The sequence below is a fragment of the Pungitius pungitius genome, chromosome 2 (genome assembly GCF_949316345.1).
Source record: "Pungitius pungitius chromosome 2, fPunPun2.1, whole genome shotgun sequence".
Classification (NCBI taxonomy): Eukaryota; Metazoa; Chordata; class Actinopteri; order Perciformes; family Gasterosteidae; genus Pungitius; species Pungitius pungitius.
The window spans coordinates 26801191-26819534 of NC_084901.1; positions in this window are offsets into that span (position 1 = coordinate 26801191).

The window sequence follows — 18344 nt, forward strand, 5'->3', positions numbered from 1 at the left end:
GCTGGAGTATCAATCCATGTTTAAGAATGTGAGCCGTTATACATGTGTGTCAGTGAGTGATGATCTATGATGATAGTCATAGTCAGCGGTCATAGGTCGCACACACACACACACACACACACACACACACACACACACACACACACACACACACACACACACACACACACACACACACACAGCTTCTATATGAAAGAATGGAAAAAGTCACTTTGGCAAACTTAAAGGCCCATCAATTATTCTAAGCTATATACATGTCCCATAGGGCAGGCATTATGCGCACACACACACATAATGATATATTGTAAATGATATTAGGTATAATGACACAGATAAATAACGGCATGCTAAAGATGACATAATCTAAAGATTTTCTCAGAGGATATGTTGAATAATAACTGCTTTAAACTCAAATAGCCTAAACTAGTGTTTGCTCCACAATTTCTGGTGAAAGCACAAATGACTTTTTACCACCACACGTCTAGTTTTCATATCTGCAAATGGCGAACTGCAGTATAGTTCCAACATTCATGTTCCCAGTAAAGAGAATGTGGCACTTAATGACTTAAATACACCTTTTGTACCACACACTGTGCAATGGAAAGGTACCGGTTTCTGAATGGCTCCCGACAAGTAAAATGTGTCACAGTTCAGCTTCCAACTCCCTTTCACTCATCTAATCAGCCCATTGAGTACACCAGTTAGTCACCCCAGCTTGTCAGCCCAATCCATACATGTCAACCCTCCCGATTTTTCCAGGAGACTCCCGAATTTCAAAGCCCCTCCCCCGTTGACCACTAGTACCCCCCCACCGGTCCTTTCGAATATCTCCCGAACTCTGAGGTCTCAAGGTTGGCCAGTATGGCCCACTCCCTCTCCCCTGCCACTCTCCTGAGCATGTAAACTCCCTGCCAGATCGTCCTCAGTGTTATGCTTGACTTTCCCATCATTTCATCCTGCCAGATGTCTCGTTGCCGACCCTGCCCGTTTCTTGGCTTCTCTCATCTTCCCTCGCTGCCCGGGGAACAAACCTTAAACTTTTGTCCCTGGCTGCGAGTTTCCCCTGTGAGCCGAACAAACACTGTATTTGGCATCGTTTTCCTCAGTGAATAAAGCCTGGATAAACAAACACATCATTGTTCTGTCGTACTGCTCCTGGGTTCCCACCACACGCGTTACAATATGCCTGTGAATTCAATCACACACCACACGTGCCACAATCAGCTGTCAATCAAACAAGCAAAAAACGTTGATTATATTTTCATGTGGGTGTTGTGAATGAAAAATGTTTCCTGTGTGAGCTTGTCCATCCCCAAGGAACAGTGTGGTCAGTAAATCAAGGTGCATTCTTCGTATTGTCACTTCAATATTCCTTTTATTATTTCCTCAGCAATAGAAATGTAAATAAAACTCATCAAAAACAGAAAAAAAGCTTTATCTTGTAATGCGTATTGCGGTTGAAAATAGTGTCCCCTTCGGCTGTCTAAGCTAAACACACCTGGCTGTACTCATCTAAAAATAGTTAACGCCCCCCCGACATCACCATTACATCGTCGCAAGGCTTTGTTTGCCTCAGTTCCAAACGGAACCCCAAAAGACCTCCACTCATAGCGGGTTTGAAAGCGAGGCAATGGCTGCAGTGGCTGAAACATGATTAAAGCGGCTGTAAAGAAAGACGGAAATCATGCCTTCCATCTGCGATTTACAACTCCATACAGGAGTTGCTCTCGGCAATCATTTTGTCTAATTAGCTCTCAAAGAAAAAAGGCAGGGGAGCCCTGATGTATGGTCTCTCCAACTGCATGAATGTGGGTCCTGTGTGTGTGTGTGTGTGTGTGTTTTGATATGTTTGTGGAGTGGGTCGGTAGAAATCACCTGACTCTGAAACAGACAGATGGTGGTGGACTTCAGGAGGAAGACGACGTCTCCACAACCAGTGGAGTGTTCCAGGTGGGCATGTGGACATAGTGGAGGAGTACCTGGGTGTCTCCATGGACAACAGACACACAGTACAAGAAGGGGATGAGTTGACTTTTTTTTCTTGATGAAACTTCAATCGTTTAACGTGTGCAGCAAGATGTTGGAGATGTTCTGTTGTGGCCAGTGCTCTGTACTTTGCCATTGTCTGCTGGTGGAGGAGCATTAGAGCTCAAGAGGCTGGGGATGAAGGCCGGCTCCATCATTGGCTGCGAACGGGATCATCTTGAACAGGTGGTGGAGAGGAGCACACTGGGAAAACTATTGTCCATATTGGATAACACAGACCACCCTTTCCAACATCTACTGCAGGGTCAGCGGAGCCCTTTCTCCAACAGGATGATCCAACTGTCACAATATTTCATTCTCACATTTAGATTAATATGTTCTGCTCTTGCATTGTGTACATATTGCGCAATTATATTATTACTGTATTGCTACTGCTATGCACACAAACTTTCCCCTGGGAACCTTTACAAACTTTATTCATTTATTCAATAGGGCCTGAGCCGACTGCAAGTCCTATTGTGTTTCGAAGAATTATTCTTAATCTTATTATTTCTCCGCTTTAAACACACTTTTGAGGCCTTACTCATATTCAAAAACTCTTGAATTTTGGCACGCACATCAAAAGTGCAAAATATTTAGATATTCTTGGAGTCGCGCATTTGAGGATTAAAAAATGTCTCTCTAGCGCCCCCTTGAAGGGCTCCCTCTGGGGAAATATGCTCTACAAAAAAGCAAATCATGGTATGCAAAGGCTAGAAACTAGATTTTTTCGCCATTTTGAATTTTGTAAAAAGCACATTTTGGCAAACTCCTCCCAGACGCATGGTCCAATTTTTCACGAAATTTTTAAGGATTAATTTTTTGCTCAATTTGTAGGGGGCGTGGCCTAAAAGGGAAAGACCTATAGCTTAAAAGGAATTGGCCTGTCCTCACCAAATCTCTAGGATATGTTCACATTGAGTCCCTGAGCATCCACAGAAATGTTCTGAATAATTGAACATTGGGGGCACTGCAGTCATTCTCTGAATTTTTGCTTGTTTTTTGCAATTTCCATCGTATTTTGGATTTACAAACGAACAAACTCCTCCAAGAGTTTAAACCTGATCGATATTATTAAATATTCAAAAATATAGCGCCACCTATTGGCAAAGGATAATGCAAAGTTTTTACACTTTAATGTGCTATTCCTCAAATCTGTGAATATAAGCCTTAAGACTGTTATTGTTTTTGATAGATCGTTTCAGAGATATTCATCCGCTGCAATCCTTCATGTTTAAAAGCCTTCGAACGGATAGTCTGTGAGTATTTGTTTGGCATAGACCACAAAGTAATATTATACTATTGTTTTGTCCATTGTAAAGGTTAATTTTGTATCTTCAGCATGTTGTTGTTTCACAATACACATGTCTGCTACAGAAGCGTAGGAGCTACATACCGTTCAATATTCGTGTGTATTGTGTTCTTCTGTCTGTTTTAGTTTTACTCCAATTTGAAGCCGATATCTCAGTGCTGCAAAATAAAGCATTTGGAGCTGGGACGCTGATTCCTGACTCACATATTCCTTCCAATGGAGTTTGGCTAAGTGCCGAATTGTGTATGAAGCTACACACAAAAGGAGAGCAGTACAACTTTGATGATAGTTCACAGTGAATATTGGGAGTTTATGAAAAACGTTGTTGCCGTGACGACACGGTCTTTGCATGAAAATTCAAGCACATCTTTTGGTGCCATGGCAAATTTAAAAACTCTTTAAAAATTCTTTATGTGTCCTAGGTGATAACATTAAAGAGCTGTTTAAATAGGGTGCAGCCCCTGTGCCCTATTTGACCTACAAAAATGGTCATTTTTGAACAAATGTATTACAGGGATTCCTAAAAAACTGACAGGACTGGACCTGTCCACATCCTCACTGGAGAGAAATGATCCACTTGATAAAAGCAAAGCTCTGCTCTCTTCACGGAATCAGCCACGTTGTCATACAGCATGTGTAGTTCACAAATTATTATTTCTTGATGGAGCAGAAGTGGTGCGATTAGTTGCCGTCCTTTGCCTTGACTTAATGGAAGTGATCCTACATATTTTAATGATGTTTTGATTAGAACATGCCAGTAGCTTAGTGGTAAGGTATTCTGTTTAAGGCACCGTAGACTCGGATTTGATTCCCAGTTAGTTGAACCAATTAATTTTTCTCTTTCTTTTTTCTCCTTTTGACCGCGTGTCCGGCTGACCGCTGCCCCCCGACGTGCAAGGGGAGGCGAAGGCCTGTTCAACGCTGCTAGCAGCTTTAATTTATTATGTTTTTTTATTCATCTTTTGTTCTAATAATGACACGGTAGGATAGGTCAGGGAGAATACCAGAGACTTAATAATATATCCTCTGAGGAACCAGAATGATTACAGGGGATGCCATTGCCATGCACATCTGGATATTCATTTTAAGATAATTTATCCAGAAAAGGATGTTGAGGAGCTTTAATCTGATGGGGATAATGGAGATGAAAGGTAAATGAGTTACGACGATCAATAACTGGAACGAGCAAACCGGCCGGGGTTTGTAGCGATATGTTGCCCAAGTTGAGCAAGGTTGAATGTCATCAAGTTGAATGTCATCAAATCCAGCCTGCTATCAGTGAGCACAATGCATGCTTAAGTGTTCAAGTGTTAACCCACTATCTCAGTTTTCAAGGATGGGATCACAGATGGTCTTTAGTCTGGGAGAGTCTGCTCGAAGTAACAAATTGTTTCTCTGTGTGACTGTCTTTGTGAGCGTGTGTGTGTTGAATGGACGGTGACACAGTGGTGAGAAGCAGTGAGCGGTTAACATCTGGAGCCTCCAAACTCCACTCCTCTCTCAGGCTGATCCAAGTTGTTCTGTGTCCACGCCGTGCCTCTACACATGACAGACAATCAGGTCTATGTTAGCTTCACTCACTTAATTTCCCCACACGTTCTTCCCCTCTTCCAACTTGGCTAACTCAGGAGGTCTTTAGTGAGGCAGACTGGAGCTAGTATACTCACTAACATGTACCGCATTATGGGCTGTATGCTTGGCTGGCTTTATGACGTCCTGGTGCTGCATTGTTCCAATATTCTATCATGCAAAGCTGACACGTGCTGACTGTGAGAGTTGAGAGGACAACCTGTCTATTTGGATATTAATTGTAATTCCACTTGATTGTTGGGGCAATAACCTGTTGGTGCTTTTTTATTATATTGTAGATGTTGATTCTGCATTGTTTGAAGCCTTTCCTGATTGTGTGTCGGGACAATCCCTTTATTTTGTTCTTGGCAGATTGTCTTCGTTTTTTTATTCCTTAATTGATAAACTATTCACTTCTGGATTCAGCCTCACTTCATATCATCCAGGATAAAATCTGCTTTAAAGGCATAAACAAAAACGGTTTAAAAAGCCATACGATTGCAGTTTACATGGCACTACATGACATAAGACTTGTAACTGTTCGGTTGAAGGGTGTCACACCGCGGTGAGGTCATGTTGGGGTTTTGTCTTGTCTTCCTGTTTTGTCTTGTCATTTCCTGTTTTATTTTGAAAGCAGTAACCTTCCTCTCGTTTCAGGTCACTTGCCCTTCCTCATGTGTCACCAATCAAATCATCTTCCCTGATTCCTGATTGTGTCGACCTGTTTCCCATTGCCCTCATGTGTCTTATAGTCTGCGTCTCCCTTTGTCTTGTGCTTGAGTGTTACGATCTCTTGTCCACCAAAGCCTGCCCACAGCCACAGCCACAGCAGTTCTTGTCTTGTCTTGTCTTGCCTGTGTTGCCTTGCGAGTTTATAGGTACTCCTCTGATAAGAGTGATTTTCTGGTTGGAGATAATTTCTTTCTGATTTTGGTAAATACGTTTTGGTAGATAATATAGACCTTTCATAGCGGTTTATTTTTGTCCTCAAAGATACTAATAAGGACGGCCTAATGCGTTCACCCCACTGCATCTGAGTCCTCTTTACAGTTCAGGCCTGACAAAGGGGCCACTCCCCCAACAGCTTTTTGGATTTTGATTTCAATTAAAAATCTAGCCATTATTGCAACTTTATATGAATGCGTCCAGAGACGTGCAGGTTCTTTATCAAATAGGTGATAAAACGGTAGGAAGTACAGCTTGCATTTAATTGTGAAGCCCAATCAGAGGAGAAACCTGCTGCAAACAGGAGGAAATATGGGAGGTGTGGTTGACTGAGCTTTCTGCTGGATTGACTCCAGCACAGAAGGTGCAGATATGTGTATGCACATCGAATATATTAAAGGTATGGCGCAGGTTCTTCAAAGTGGGGTTGTATGTGGTACATAATCAGTGTGTTACCGCCGGTAGATTGGATACGTCTCGCCCCCAGTTTGGAGAAACAGACAGGAGTATTGGAGCATGGAAGCAAAGCTATGTAATGCTGTGGAGGGGGGCAGCAGCAAAACATGTTCTAGATACCTAAACAATCAATATGTGTATAAGTATAATGGTTAGGAGAATTGATGAGGACTGCGTTCACACCAAAAGCAAAGCAAAGTATTTGCGCGAGTGAATTCCTTGCAAAGTCAATGCACAGACGTCAATGGTTGTGGAGGACGTAAAAATGCGAAAAGCAAAAGCAGTGAAGCGAATAAATCGTTTTTTTGCCAAGGTTGAAATATTTCAACTTCATCCAACGCTGTCTTGCGAAAGCCAATCAGCCCAGAGATGCTCTGCTCGTCATAAATATACTTTATGAAACACACACCAACTGACTTACCAGCTAACCAAGAGGCACCGATCTGTAGCCTTGGAAGCGGCCGTCATCGAGACGTGCCTCCTGTAAGAGTTGGTGATATATCAGTTAGATTAACGTTTTATAGGGAGAGAGATCACAAAGATCTGATATGACATCACTTCCTGTATGTCTCAAACTGTTTCGCACACTGTCCCACAGACTGACTCTCACACATTCTCTCATACTGTCTCAAGCACTCTCGCAAACTGTCTCACACACTACCTCTCATGCTGTAAATGTTTGCACAGTGTGTCCAGATGTGGAAAACATCTGGAAAGCCACTTCATGTCGTGCTCTTCTTAAAGTTCTGTTTGTTTATTTGGCGTTTAATAAACTTCTGGATGTTCCATGTTTCACTGCTCTAATTGATCAAATGTCTGATTATGAATGATGATGATATATTCTCGCCAAGACACAGATTAACACAAAGATAATAACACTCCTAGTTCTATATGGTCATCTACACATACATATGGTAGAAAGCAGATACAGTACATGTATCCTCATAACTATTTGTATCAATTAGATGCTCTTTGGGCTCTACAGTCCGTACAGATGCAACAGCCTCTGTCCCCAAACCGTCACATAGGCAGCGGAAAAACTTCCCGAAAAATGAATAAGCATTCAATGGAGAGAATAAAGGAAAGGAACCTTTAAAGAGAGACAACAGAGGAGGATCCCTCCCCCGGGATGGAAAGACTGCGATGGAAGTACAGAATGTACAAAGAACGTAAAGAAATGAATGCAAGTTGCACAATACGTTCAATTCATACAACAGAAATGATTCAAACATACAGATCATGGTTTTGAATTCTTCATATGCATTCACGATCATGACCTGCTCGTCAGTGGAGAAAAAGGCTCCTCCTTTGACTTTATTTGTCGTTGTACTGTTCAAATTCTGGTTTCGGTGATCGACTCTTTCGCCTTCTAACACAGGACACGCACACGTGATTATCCGGATAATCTGGTTCAAATTAACACGATTGTTTCGTGCCTTTGAGGAACCGGGATGGCCTGATGTCAATCATCTCATCATTAATTAGAACCTGCCAATGGGATATTGGGTAGTTGATCTACGACCTAGAGGCAGGAAACTACCAAATGAAACAGGAACTGAATCCACATAGTGACCAAAATGCTGCTGACCACGTGCACAGTAATACCAAACTGGGGCCCATCTACTGTGTACTGGCTATAAATAAGTACCTTGTGCAAGCCTCCTTGAAAAATCTAAACAATCCCCCTATTAGGGGCATATGGAAAATGCATTTGATCTAACTAAATTTACATGAATCATTTGAATATTTGGTGAAGGCAGAAGTGAGTGGGTTGAAAAGAGAGGCAGTTTCCTGGAGGAGCCTTTGTCCAAACTTTGTCCTCTAACGTGCCGTTAATAGCAGGAGGACCACTGGTGTCTCTAATAACATTAACAATGGCTCTGTTTCACTGAGGTGTGAGTCAGGAAGTGATGCCAGAGAGCCATCATAGACAATAATTGCAGCCAGCCTTAGCAATATTGATGACACTTGTGCTTACCCTCCTGTGACATGTCAGCTTAAACACAAAGGACAGGAATGACGTCACTGTGTAGTTATTGATCTGAATCTTAATGCATAATGACAATAGGAGTCTCAAAGGACACATTCTCAATTGACTAGTTTGTATTGATTCAAAGCAGTTTTTTGTTGTTGTCGATATTGTATAGATTACATTTCTTTGCACACTGAAATATATATACAAGTACACCTGCAACAATGGAGTGACAGGGGTTTAAGTCGTGAGCAAGCGGTGTTATAGACTCCGACCCCAGAAGAAGGAAAAAGTCGACTTGGCGTGATCAATCCTGTGGTGGTCAACATTTTAAGGAGGCTTGAGCAGTTTTTTTCTCTGCCAGAAAAGCGCTGATGCAGTGGAATAGTAGACAGGAGTATTGGAGCACAGGTGGAAAGGTACGCACTGCTATGAAGGGGGTTGTGGTATTTTAAACACCTAAACAAAATCAATATCACATAACATGTACACTGTAAAAAAAAAGTAACAAAGTGACCAAATGACTGACAGCAACGTTGCCAGCAGTTTACCGTAAAATTAAGGTAAAATAACCTAATTCAAATACACATGTAGCACAAGGGAGCCTATTACCAAAGCCTTTTGTCCTTAACTACCAAAAACACCCGTCAGCCAATCATGGGGTCTCCCATAAATAGCAGTGACCCTCTGCAGGGCCAGCTGGTGGTAGATCTTGGGAATCAGATGATGATTGATTATATAGGTCCATTTTTGGGGCTTAAGTGGGGCACTCCGAAGGTTTTTCGACATCTCCCTGACTCGATCCTCTGGCTACTGTACTTTGCCTACCGCAGTAACTTTAATTTGTCTGGGACGGCTGCGTAACAGGAACCTTTATGCAGACGATGTTAAGGCATGGTCGTCGTCTACCAACACCCTCTTATTCCTGCCATCCGCTACCATTGTGAGGGTAGCGCACTTCGCAGGGTTGGCCCACTGACCTGAATTTGGCACGCATTAGATTGCCTCGTTGTTGGCTGTCTGGAGGCCTTGCTTGCTGGGCAAAAGCCAGTGTCTGAAGAAGGTAACCCGTTCACATTCCGAATCCCACACCTGTAGCTTTAGCCTTCACCAGTGCCTGGTTAATGATCGGATTGAATAACAGAGGGGAGAGTGGATACCCCTGTTGGACCCTATTCACTATCTGGAGTTGGGAGGGCAAAGGCGGTTAGTGACTCCCTGTGCGATGCCTCGCCAATGACGCTGGCTTGATCACCTCTCGCAAGACTGGATGTTGTCTTTTCGGCTGGCTCAGGTCCTCAATCCTAGGACATTTGAAGATATCCCTCCAAAAGGTAACCATCTCCTCCTTGCCTAACTTGGGTACAGTGTTTCAGTCCCACTTTCCACCTAATACTCTCGCTCCGGCTCCAATAGGATCCATCCAACATATTCAGACACAGTGTATTCTTTACTTCTGGGATCTCTGGGGATTTCGGCCTGCAGCCATCTCAGGATTTCTCTGCAACCATCCATCTTTCTAATGTATCTGATCTGTCCCAGGAAATTTGGTGAAGATGGTCTGGTTTATGAAGCGGGCTCCCTCCTGGGCTAATTTAGCCCTGGCCACAAGCTCCACTTCCTCCTCAATCCACCTTCAGTTTTTGGTCTGATCATCCCGTTGTTGGAATTACCCGCCATCGTGTTCTTCAGGGTGCTTGGTGCTCCTGTGGACTCCGAGTCCCCTTTTGGTCTTGAAGGACATTGTATAATTTCCACACTCGTGCAGATTGACATCTCACCTGTCAGGCAGCTTGTCTGGTCTTTTTCCGTAGGGAAGGTACCCCTATGTTACCAGGTTACGTCTCGTGGAGGCACCAGACTTGCTTGCGTGGGTAATTAATCCACCCCTCGTCGAACCCATTTATTTATTCAATCCCCCCGGGCAGATTAATTAGCATCTGCTCCTCACTTTTAGGCCATACACTCACCTAAAGGATGTCTCATTAATGCAATTATCTAATCAACCAATCACATGGCAGTTGCTACAATGCATTTAGGTGTGTGGTCCTGATGTGTGGCATGGTTATTGGTGCCAGACGGGCCGGTCTGAATATTTCACAATCTGCTCAGTTACTGGGATTTTCACACACAACCATTTCTAGGGTTCACAAAGAATGGTGTGAAAAGGGAAAAACATCCAGTATGCGGCAGTCCTAGGGGCAAAAATGCCTTGTTGATGCTAGAGCAGTGGTTCTCAACTTGTCTGGCTCCGGGACCCACCATTACCCCTTAATGTCGATCGGTCAACGGGGGGGGGGTTGCTTCCACGTTCGCTGGCGGTGTCGACGGGGGGGGTGCTTCCGCGTTCTAATTGCCGCGCTGAGTGAAAACATGGACGGACGAGCCGGAAAAACCCTGACACTCCGCTGCATTAGAGAAAGTCCTTTCAAAATAAAATCCCAGGATGATTTTTTTTTTTTAAACTTTTTTTTTAACTTCTTTTTTTTCCATGCAATGGCCCGCGACCCACTACAAACGGGTCCGCGACCCACTAGTGGGTCGGGACCCACCAGTTGAGAAACACTGTGCTAGAGGTCAAAGGAGAATGGGCCGACTGATTCGAGCTGATAGAAGAGAAACTTTGACTGAAATAACCACTCGTTACAACCGAGGTATGCAGCAAAGCATTTGTGAAGCCACAACACGTTGCCTGGTCTGATGAGTCTCGATTTCTGTTGAGACATTCAGATGGTAGAGTCAGAATTTGGCGTGAACAGAATGGTGTGGGGGATGTTTTCTTGGCACACTTTAGGCCCCTTAGTGCCAATTAGGCATTGTTTAAATGCCACGGCCTACCTGAGCATTGTTTCTTACCATGTCCATCCCTTTATGGCCACCATGTACCCATCCTCTGATGGCTACTTCCAGCAGGATAATGCACCATGTCACAAAGCTCGAATCCTTTCAAATTGGTTTCTTGAGCATGACAATCCCACAAATCTCCATCAACTGCAATATGCTATCCTATGAATATGGGCCAACCTTTCTAAAGAATGCTTTCAGCACCTTGTTGAATCAATGCCACGTAGAATTAAGGCAGTTCGGAAGGCAAAAGGGGGTCAAACTCAATATTAGTATGGTGTTCCTAATAATCCTTTAGGTGAGTGTATACATATATAATATTAGGGTCTATGCGATTAATGTGGCCAGAACAATGCAACAAAATATATACATATATATATATATTATTATAGTTTGTTTACTTTCGGTTTGTTTACTAACATTAGATTGCGACCCGTCCAGGAAAGTTCCACTTTTAACATGAATACAACTATTGTGCCGTTTTTAAAACATCCCATTGCTCCAATGAATAAAGTACATTATAGTGTAGGATAATTGGATTGTTGACGACACATTGCTACACAATCGATGGTTGATGTAGAGCAAAAACAATGGCAGAAAGTTGTGGGTGATAAGCCACGCCCCTATTCATATGCTATTCATGTAAATTGACCAGAAATGATCCTGCAAGAGTTCATTGCTCGTTTAAAGATGTGAATGTGAATAATTTGCTTTGCGTTTGGTTCAGTGTGTGTACTAAGTTGGGAAGGAACCTCAGTCACCCATTTTTCTGGGACATTTATGGCTCATACAAGCTGTCTTTAGTCTCTCTGGGACACTCATCTCGCTTCATCAATCCATCTTTTTCTGTTTTGTATTCATTTGTGGCTCAATCTGCCATATTAGATTCCTCTCTTCTTCTGTCTGTATCTCTCTCTCTCTCTCTGGTCCCTGCTGGTATTTAGTTCTAATGAGAAAACACAGGGGACCAACAGAATAATTAGGTTAATGTAGATTTGCATGTCCCCGATCTCCGTCTTTTTCTCCACACAAAAACACACAAAAAAGACTACAGACCGACACACACTTTGTAAATATGATTATTGCTAAAGGAGAGACAATTCAAGTCAGCCTTTGTGCGCGTCCGTACATGTGGGTGAATTGGTGGTCTGTGAGTGTCTTGATGCGTCACAGAAGCTACCCTGCACCTTATCTATCTCTCTCTCTCCCTCTTTCTCCCCAGGGACTAACTGATAGCACCCATTACTGTCAGGCTCATCTGCCTCTAATTGTCTGTGATTGGAGCCTGTCGCCCCTGAGGGGAGGGGCTACAAATTCAATTAAAACTGTGCGATGGGTCCCTCTTAAATATTTAATGCCCGGGACTAAAAACAGCCAAGGCAACACATCCTGGAATCAAACTCCCAATGACCAATGCGCACGGAGTACGTGATGGTGCATTGAGACTATTTGTGTCCATGCATGGACAGCGCCCGTTTGTCTTTCTAGATCTGTGGCTGTGTGTGTATTGAATTAAATCGTACAAATCTTCCTCTTGTGTGTGTGTGTGTGTGTTGTCCCATCCAAGATTATGTCAGCGTGTTCATGCATGTGGGTGTGTGTCTACCAATGCAGATACAGTGTGCCGATACATTTTGCGATTTGCACACACAATGTGAGTGTCTCTCTGGTTTTGTGTGTCTTTGTGTTGGTTTGTGCGGCCTGTGTGTGTGTGTGTGTGTGTGCGTGTGTGTGTGTGTGTGTGTTTGTGTGTCACAGTTAATCCGTCAGGCTCAACTAAGAGTGACTGGAGCCATCAGAGGCTTTTCTCCTCATCCTACCAGCCTCACAACAAACTCACAAACTCTCTCACACACACATACACACACACACACACACACACACACACACACACACACACAGAATGCTGTGGTCTGCTGAAAGACAAGAAAAAATGGGAGGGAGAGGCTTCACTTTCTATACCACTTAATGAAACATCTTCATTCTGAACACACACACACACAGAAAGAGAGAAAGAGAAGAAAAAAAGCAGAGGAGGAATGTGGAGGAGGGAGATCGACAGAGAGAGTGAGACTGAGTGAGTCAGTGACAGAAAGAGAGACTGAAGAAGAGAGTGTGAGACGAAGAAGAGAGGAGGGATAAAGGAGGAAGGGACAATAGGAAAGACAAAAAGGAAATATATCTGTCACACTTTTGTCCACATCATAGTTCATTTTCATCTTCACTGCATGGTATATAACTATCATTTCAGATCCACCCACATGGTCAGCTCATTACCCTCACCTGGTTCTCCTTGCCTTCACCTGCAGCGCATCCCCTCATCAGCCACTCACTATTTTAGCTCATCACATTCTGTTGTTCCCTGCCAGATGTCTTGTATATTTTTCCAAGTTTTCCAGCATTTTCCTAGTTAGCCCGATTAACCTCTGTCCTGACCTTGTCTGCCTTTTGACCCTGGATAACCTGCCTGCTCCCTTTCGGATTTCTTTGCCTCCCTGATCGCCATCGGGGTTCTGACTCCTGCGTGCCCTCGTCTAGGGATTCCCTGCCTGCCCCTCTGGGATTGTTTGCCAGCTGACGGATCTCCCGGTTTTGACCTTGCCTGAACTATTGGTTAAAGCTACCAGTCTCCCCATCGTTGTCTGAGTCGTGCGTTTGAGTTCCATCGTACACCGGTACCAGTAACCCTTACAATGTCAGCATGGTGACTGAAAAGATGGTGAGACATCCGAGTACCCTGTATGTCTATAACTTAAATCCTACTGTCCAGTTGTATCTCCTCAAGACTGGACTACTGTAATACACTTTTACCTGGAATCACTGGCAAGAGAATCCTGAAACTACAATACATCCAAAACAGCGCTGCCAGAATCCTGATGAGAGTCTGAAAATATGAGCTCATAACACCCATCCTACATTCATTACACTGGCTCCCTCTCTCATTTCGGATTGGTTCTACTCGGTTCTACTACCAACTTCCCAAATTTCCACCTCCACTCTCATATTAGCATAGCAGCTCATTCCTCTGGCTCCCCAAAACCAAGCTCCACACCACGGACAACCGGACCTTTTGCTCGGCAGCACCACGCAAATGGAACATTCTCCCTGACCACCTGAACCTACTTATTCTTTGTCCTATCAATATCATTAAATGTATGTCTTCTTTTAGTATTGTGAAGATCATCTTGTTTTTAGCTACTTTGGGGGCTTTGTGTGAGACAAACAAGGTTACGGACAGAAAGGAGGACGACCAGCTTGTCTTCTTTTGTGCTCAGAACAACCTGGAGATGAACAAGCTCAAAGCTGGGGAGATAACAGTGGACTTCAGGGGGAGCTTATGTTTTGCTTAGAATGTCTGGCTGCAACAAAAAAAAACGTTGGTTTAAAAAAAGGTTTGCTCTCAAAAAAATGTAATTACATGAATCTGTTGTGGTTAGTGGCTAGGAACGCTGTCGATATGCGTGGGGTTAGTGGGGTTAGTGGGGTTAGCCGATTGGAAAAGGTGGTTGAAAAGGGCAGCCGGAGTTAATGTTGCCAACACATTTTCGGGGCGAGTTGCTAGAGGCTGGTTGATTAGTTGCTAAATGACGTTATGATGTCATTGCGTGATCAAGTCATTGCGTATTAATGTGAAATTGCGTCATCGCGCATCTCAAATTGACCATCTATCTCGGCAAAAAATATAATTCAACATTTGTTACTTTAGATCTGTTTGTTTATTATTATATATTATATCATTATTTTTAAGTAAAACAGATAGGCATATACACATATTTTTCAACACAACATATTGAATAATTGAATGATCACACCATATATGTACATTATTGAACAATGACATTTTCTTATTAACTAGTAAAGTAGCCTCCAGGTTCACTAATACAGTGAAAAGAACCAAGTGATTGTCTGCCAGGACAGTGTTGGATCATTTTCTCGTTCACACCTCCTTTCCTGTTCAAGATTTGTATCAGAAGGACTGAGCTCTGACATAAACTTTGATTGCAATGCCTTGGTGCTGATCCGCATTAAATCTGCATTGACCTGGATAATATATTCAACAAATGAAATACAGTCATTAACTTGTCTGCTATGATTTCATCATATTGTGATGTGGGATTATTAGCTAATTCAAATTGTGAATGTGACATCTAAATAGTGAATACATAAACATACACATTTACTTACAAACTCTGGCCATCGCACAAAGGAGAATAAAGATGATTATTAGAAACTCAAACTGAACAAATGACAATGATTCATATTGGCCCGTGCCAGCCTTAACGTGGTCTATTGCTTACCATATTTAGGAGGTAGCCATAAGAACCTTGCTAATGCTGATCAAACTGCAAAAGATGTGATAAATATATTAGTAATTTACTGCATTCCCCTTGATGATCTGAAAAACACTAAGGGACACACTAGTAACTTTACCAAGCCCTGCAGGGGAAAACCCCAAACTCAACAAATTACAACACAGCACAAACAAAGTTACAACACCTTTTGGCCCAGGCAAAAATCTGGCTCTAAATCAACAGTACACCACAACAGATTAGAGTAGGGTTACTGATCTATAATTAGAAAGTAGCTGGACCAACTACAGGCGGAGTGTGGAGCTCTGTGTAGAGCAACGGCTGGGCTCTCAGTAAGGCTTCCTCAACAAGTGTGACATCAAATAAAATACATTAAAACTCGGTAAGGCTGTTGTCAGGAAATCAAAGCAGTGGACCAGTGAGGCTAAGGATAATCTTCAGGCGTATCCGGACTGAACGGAATGGGACGTTTTCAGAAATGCTACCAGTACTTATGAGTATGCAGGGGCTGTGATGGCATACTGTACATCAGCTTTGTGAAGAAAGCTGTGTCCCATCATGCACCAGGGTGGGTTAAAACGATGACAAACCCTGGTTCACAGCTGGACTCAGACAGCTATGGTCGCTAAAGGTTCAGGCGTTTAGGAGTGGGGATAAGGACTTGTATTTCAGCTTGAAGAAATTACCTCTTTAAAATTATTTAACCAAAATATATGAACAAAATGAAAGAAGACATTTGAACCTGGCTTTGTGTAAATAAATAAATTGTCCATGGACATGCACACATGAATGAGGTGGAGCAGGGCTCGACCCTGGAACAGAATGGTTCCCCACCACAGAAAGACTGTGGGATTCTCCTTCTGGATTTTAGATTAAGTTCATTATACACACACCTTTTGTTAAGCAGGATCATTCTGACGAATGGGCTCCTCTTGTATGGTTCTGGAAGTGCTGGTCAAAGCATACATGTCAACCCTCCCGATTTTTCCGGGAGACTCCCGAATTTCAAAGCCCCTCCCGAAAATCTCCCGGACAACAATATTGCTAAACCATCCGTCACTGGGCGCGCCGTTTCAGACTGAACTATATTAACGGTTACACCTTGAAGTCAAGCGCGGGAATTAGAACGTAAAAAGATGAGACTGGCGCTGCAAAGAAAACCGCTAGCAACCCCCCCCCCCCGCCGTCGACCACTAGCACCCACCCCTGCCCCCGTTGACCGCTAGAATATCACCCGAATTCTGAGGCAAGTATGGGTCAAAGCTCCTGTGACTTTATGTCCACCAACAGGCTAAAGGCGGCCTAGCCCTCAACGTTTACTAGTCTCAGCCACTGGTTAGCAACAACCTTTTTAAGCATCTGTATTCCATATGGAGTCCTGTCACAGGACAGGTCAGCAAAGCAAAGTGGAGTTCGAATGACGACTAATAATGGGGGTTTGTGAGAGAAGGAGAACAGGATAAAAGAGGGAAAGTGGTGCAAATATGTGATAAAGCAAATGTGTTGAGGGGCAGAGAGATAGAGGGGAAGGGCGGACAAGGGTGAGCGCGAGAAACAAGGCGAGATAGAGGGACATGGACTGCTGGGTTTCCATGGAGTTCGTAGAAGTATGGCGGTGAGATATGTGAGCACAGATGAGCTCCATGAAACAACCTCTGTTGACTTTATTGAATTTCAGTGTACCAAAAAAGAATATGATATTTACTCTGCTAACAGCAGAGTACCAGCTGCGCACTCAGCTTCAGCGCAATGTGTGTGTGTGTGTGTGTGGGAGGGAGACGGAATTTGGATGCATGTCCTTTATAGGATTGTGTGAATACAATACACACAGTACATAGTGTGTACATAGTGATTCATATTACTGCATTGTTTTCAAATGTCTGTGTACTATTTGTTTGCATTCACACAAATAATTCACTGTTTGGGATCTCAAATTTGTGTTAAAGTGTTAAGTGCGTCCGTCCGTCTGCGCGTGTGTGTGTAAGTGTGTGTACATGCGGTAATGCACTGCTGCTCGGTCGTTTAGCTTGTTGACACTTTGGGGTCAGAGCCATGCAGGGTGAATGGTGTTGGCTGACAGCGTGGAACCTCTTCATTATCCAGCCATAATGTTCTCATTGCCCCCGGCTACCTCCCCGCTCCCCACAACCCCCCCAACCTTCCCTTGCCGCCTCTGGCCCCACGCCACCACCCTCCTCTCCATCATTCTCCCCCATCCCTTTCTCGGTCCATCCCTCTCCCCCTCCTCACCTGGCTACACCCCCCCCCCCCCGACTCCCAGCGCGCCGCTATCCATCGCTGTCAATTCATCCCCCAGCTCTCCGTGTATGTTGTTTTCTCCCTCTTTTCGTCTCTCTATGTCCATGTATCCATCCCTCTCTCCTTCTTTCTTTCCGCCCCCCTCTCTCCCTTTGACCCCATTCCACTGAAAATATTACCTTTTCTGTTTCATGCTTTCCATCCTCATCTTTTTTACCTTCATTTGTCAATTTTGTTTGAATTATTTGCTTAGTAACAGTAAGTGAGTAGTGGCAAAACAACATGGCTGTGCAAGTATTGAGAAATATTTCATGCATTCAAAACCTAAGACAGTATTAACCTTTTAGCATTTTGGTATATGTAAATGTCAGGTTGTCTGTTACTGTAACTGAAGACATAAGTTTACAGTTTTTCTCAATTGTTTACACACAAATTCTGGTACTTGACACACAATGACCACAACATGTAACTCATGCACCAACCCCCTGAACCAAATCTGCTAAACTACAAGCACAATTCATGCTAAAACACACTTTTTTCAAAACACTACACACAAGTCTCTGCATTCTCTGCACAATTTTCATGAAGAAAATCTTTTTTTCACAAAAACACTCTCATTCAAAATTCTAAAGTCAATTGTCCTACTGTGCAC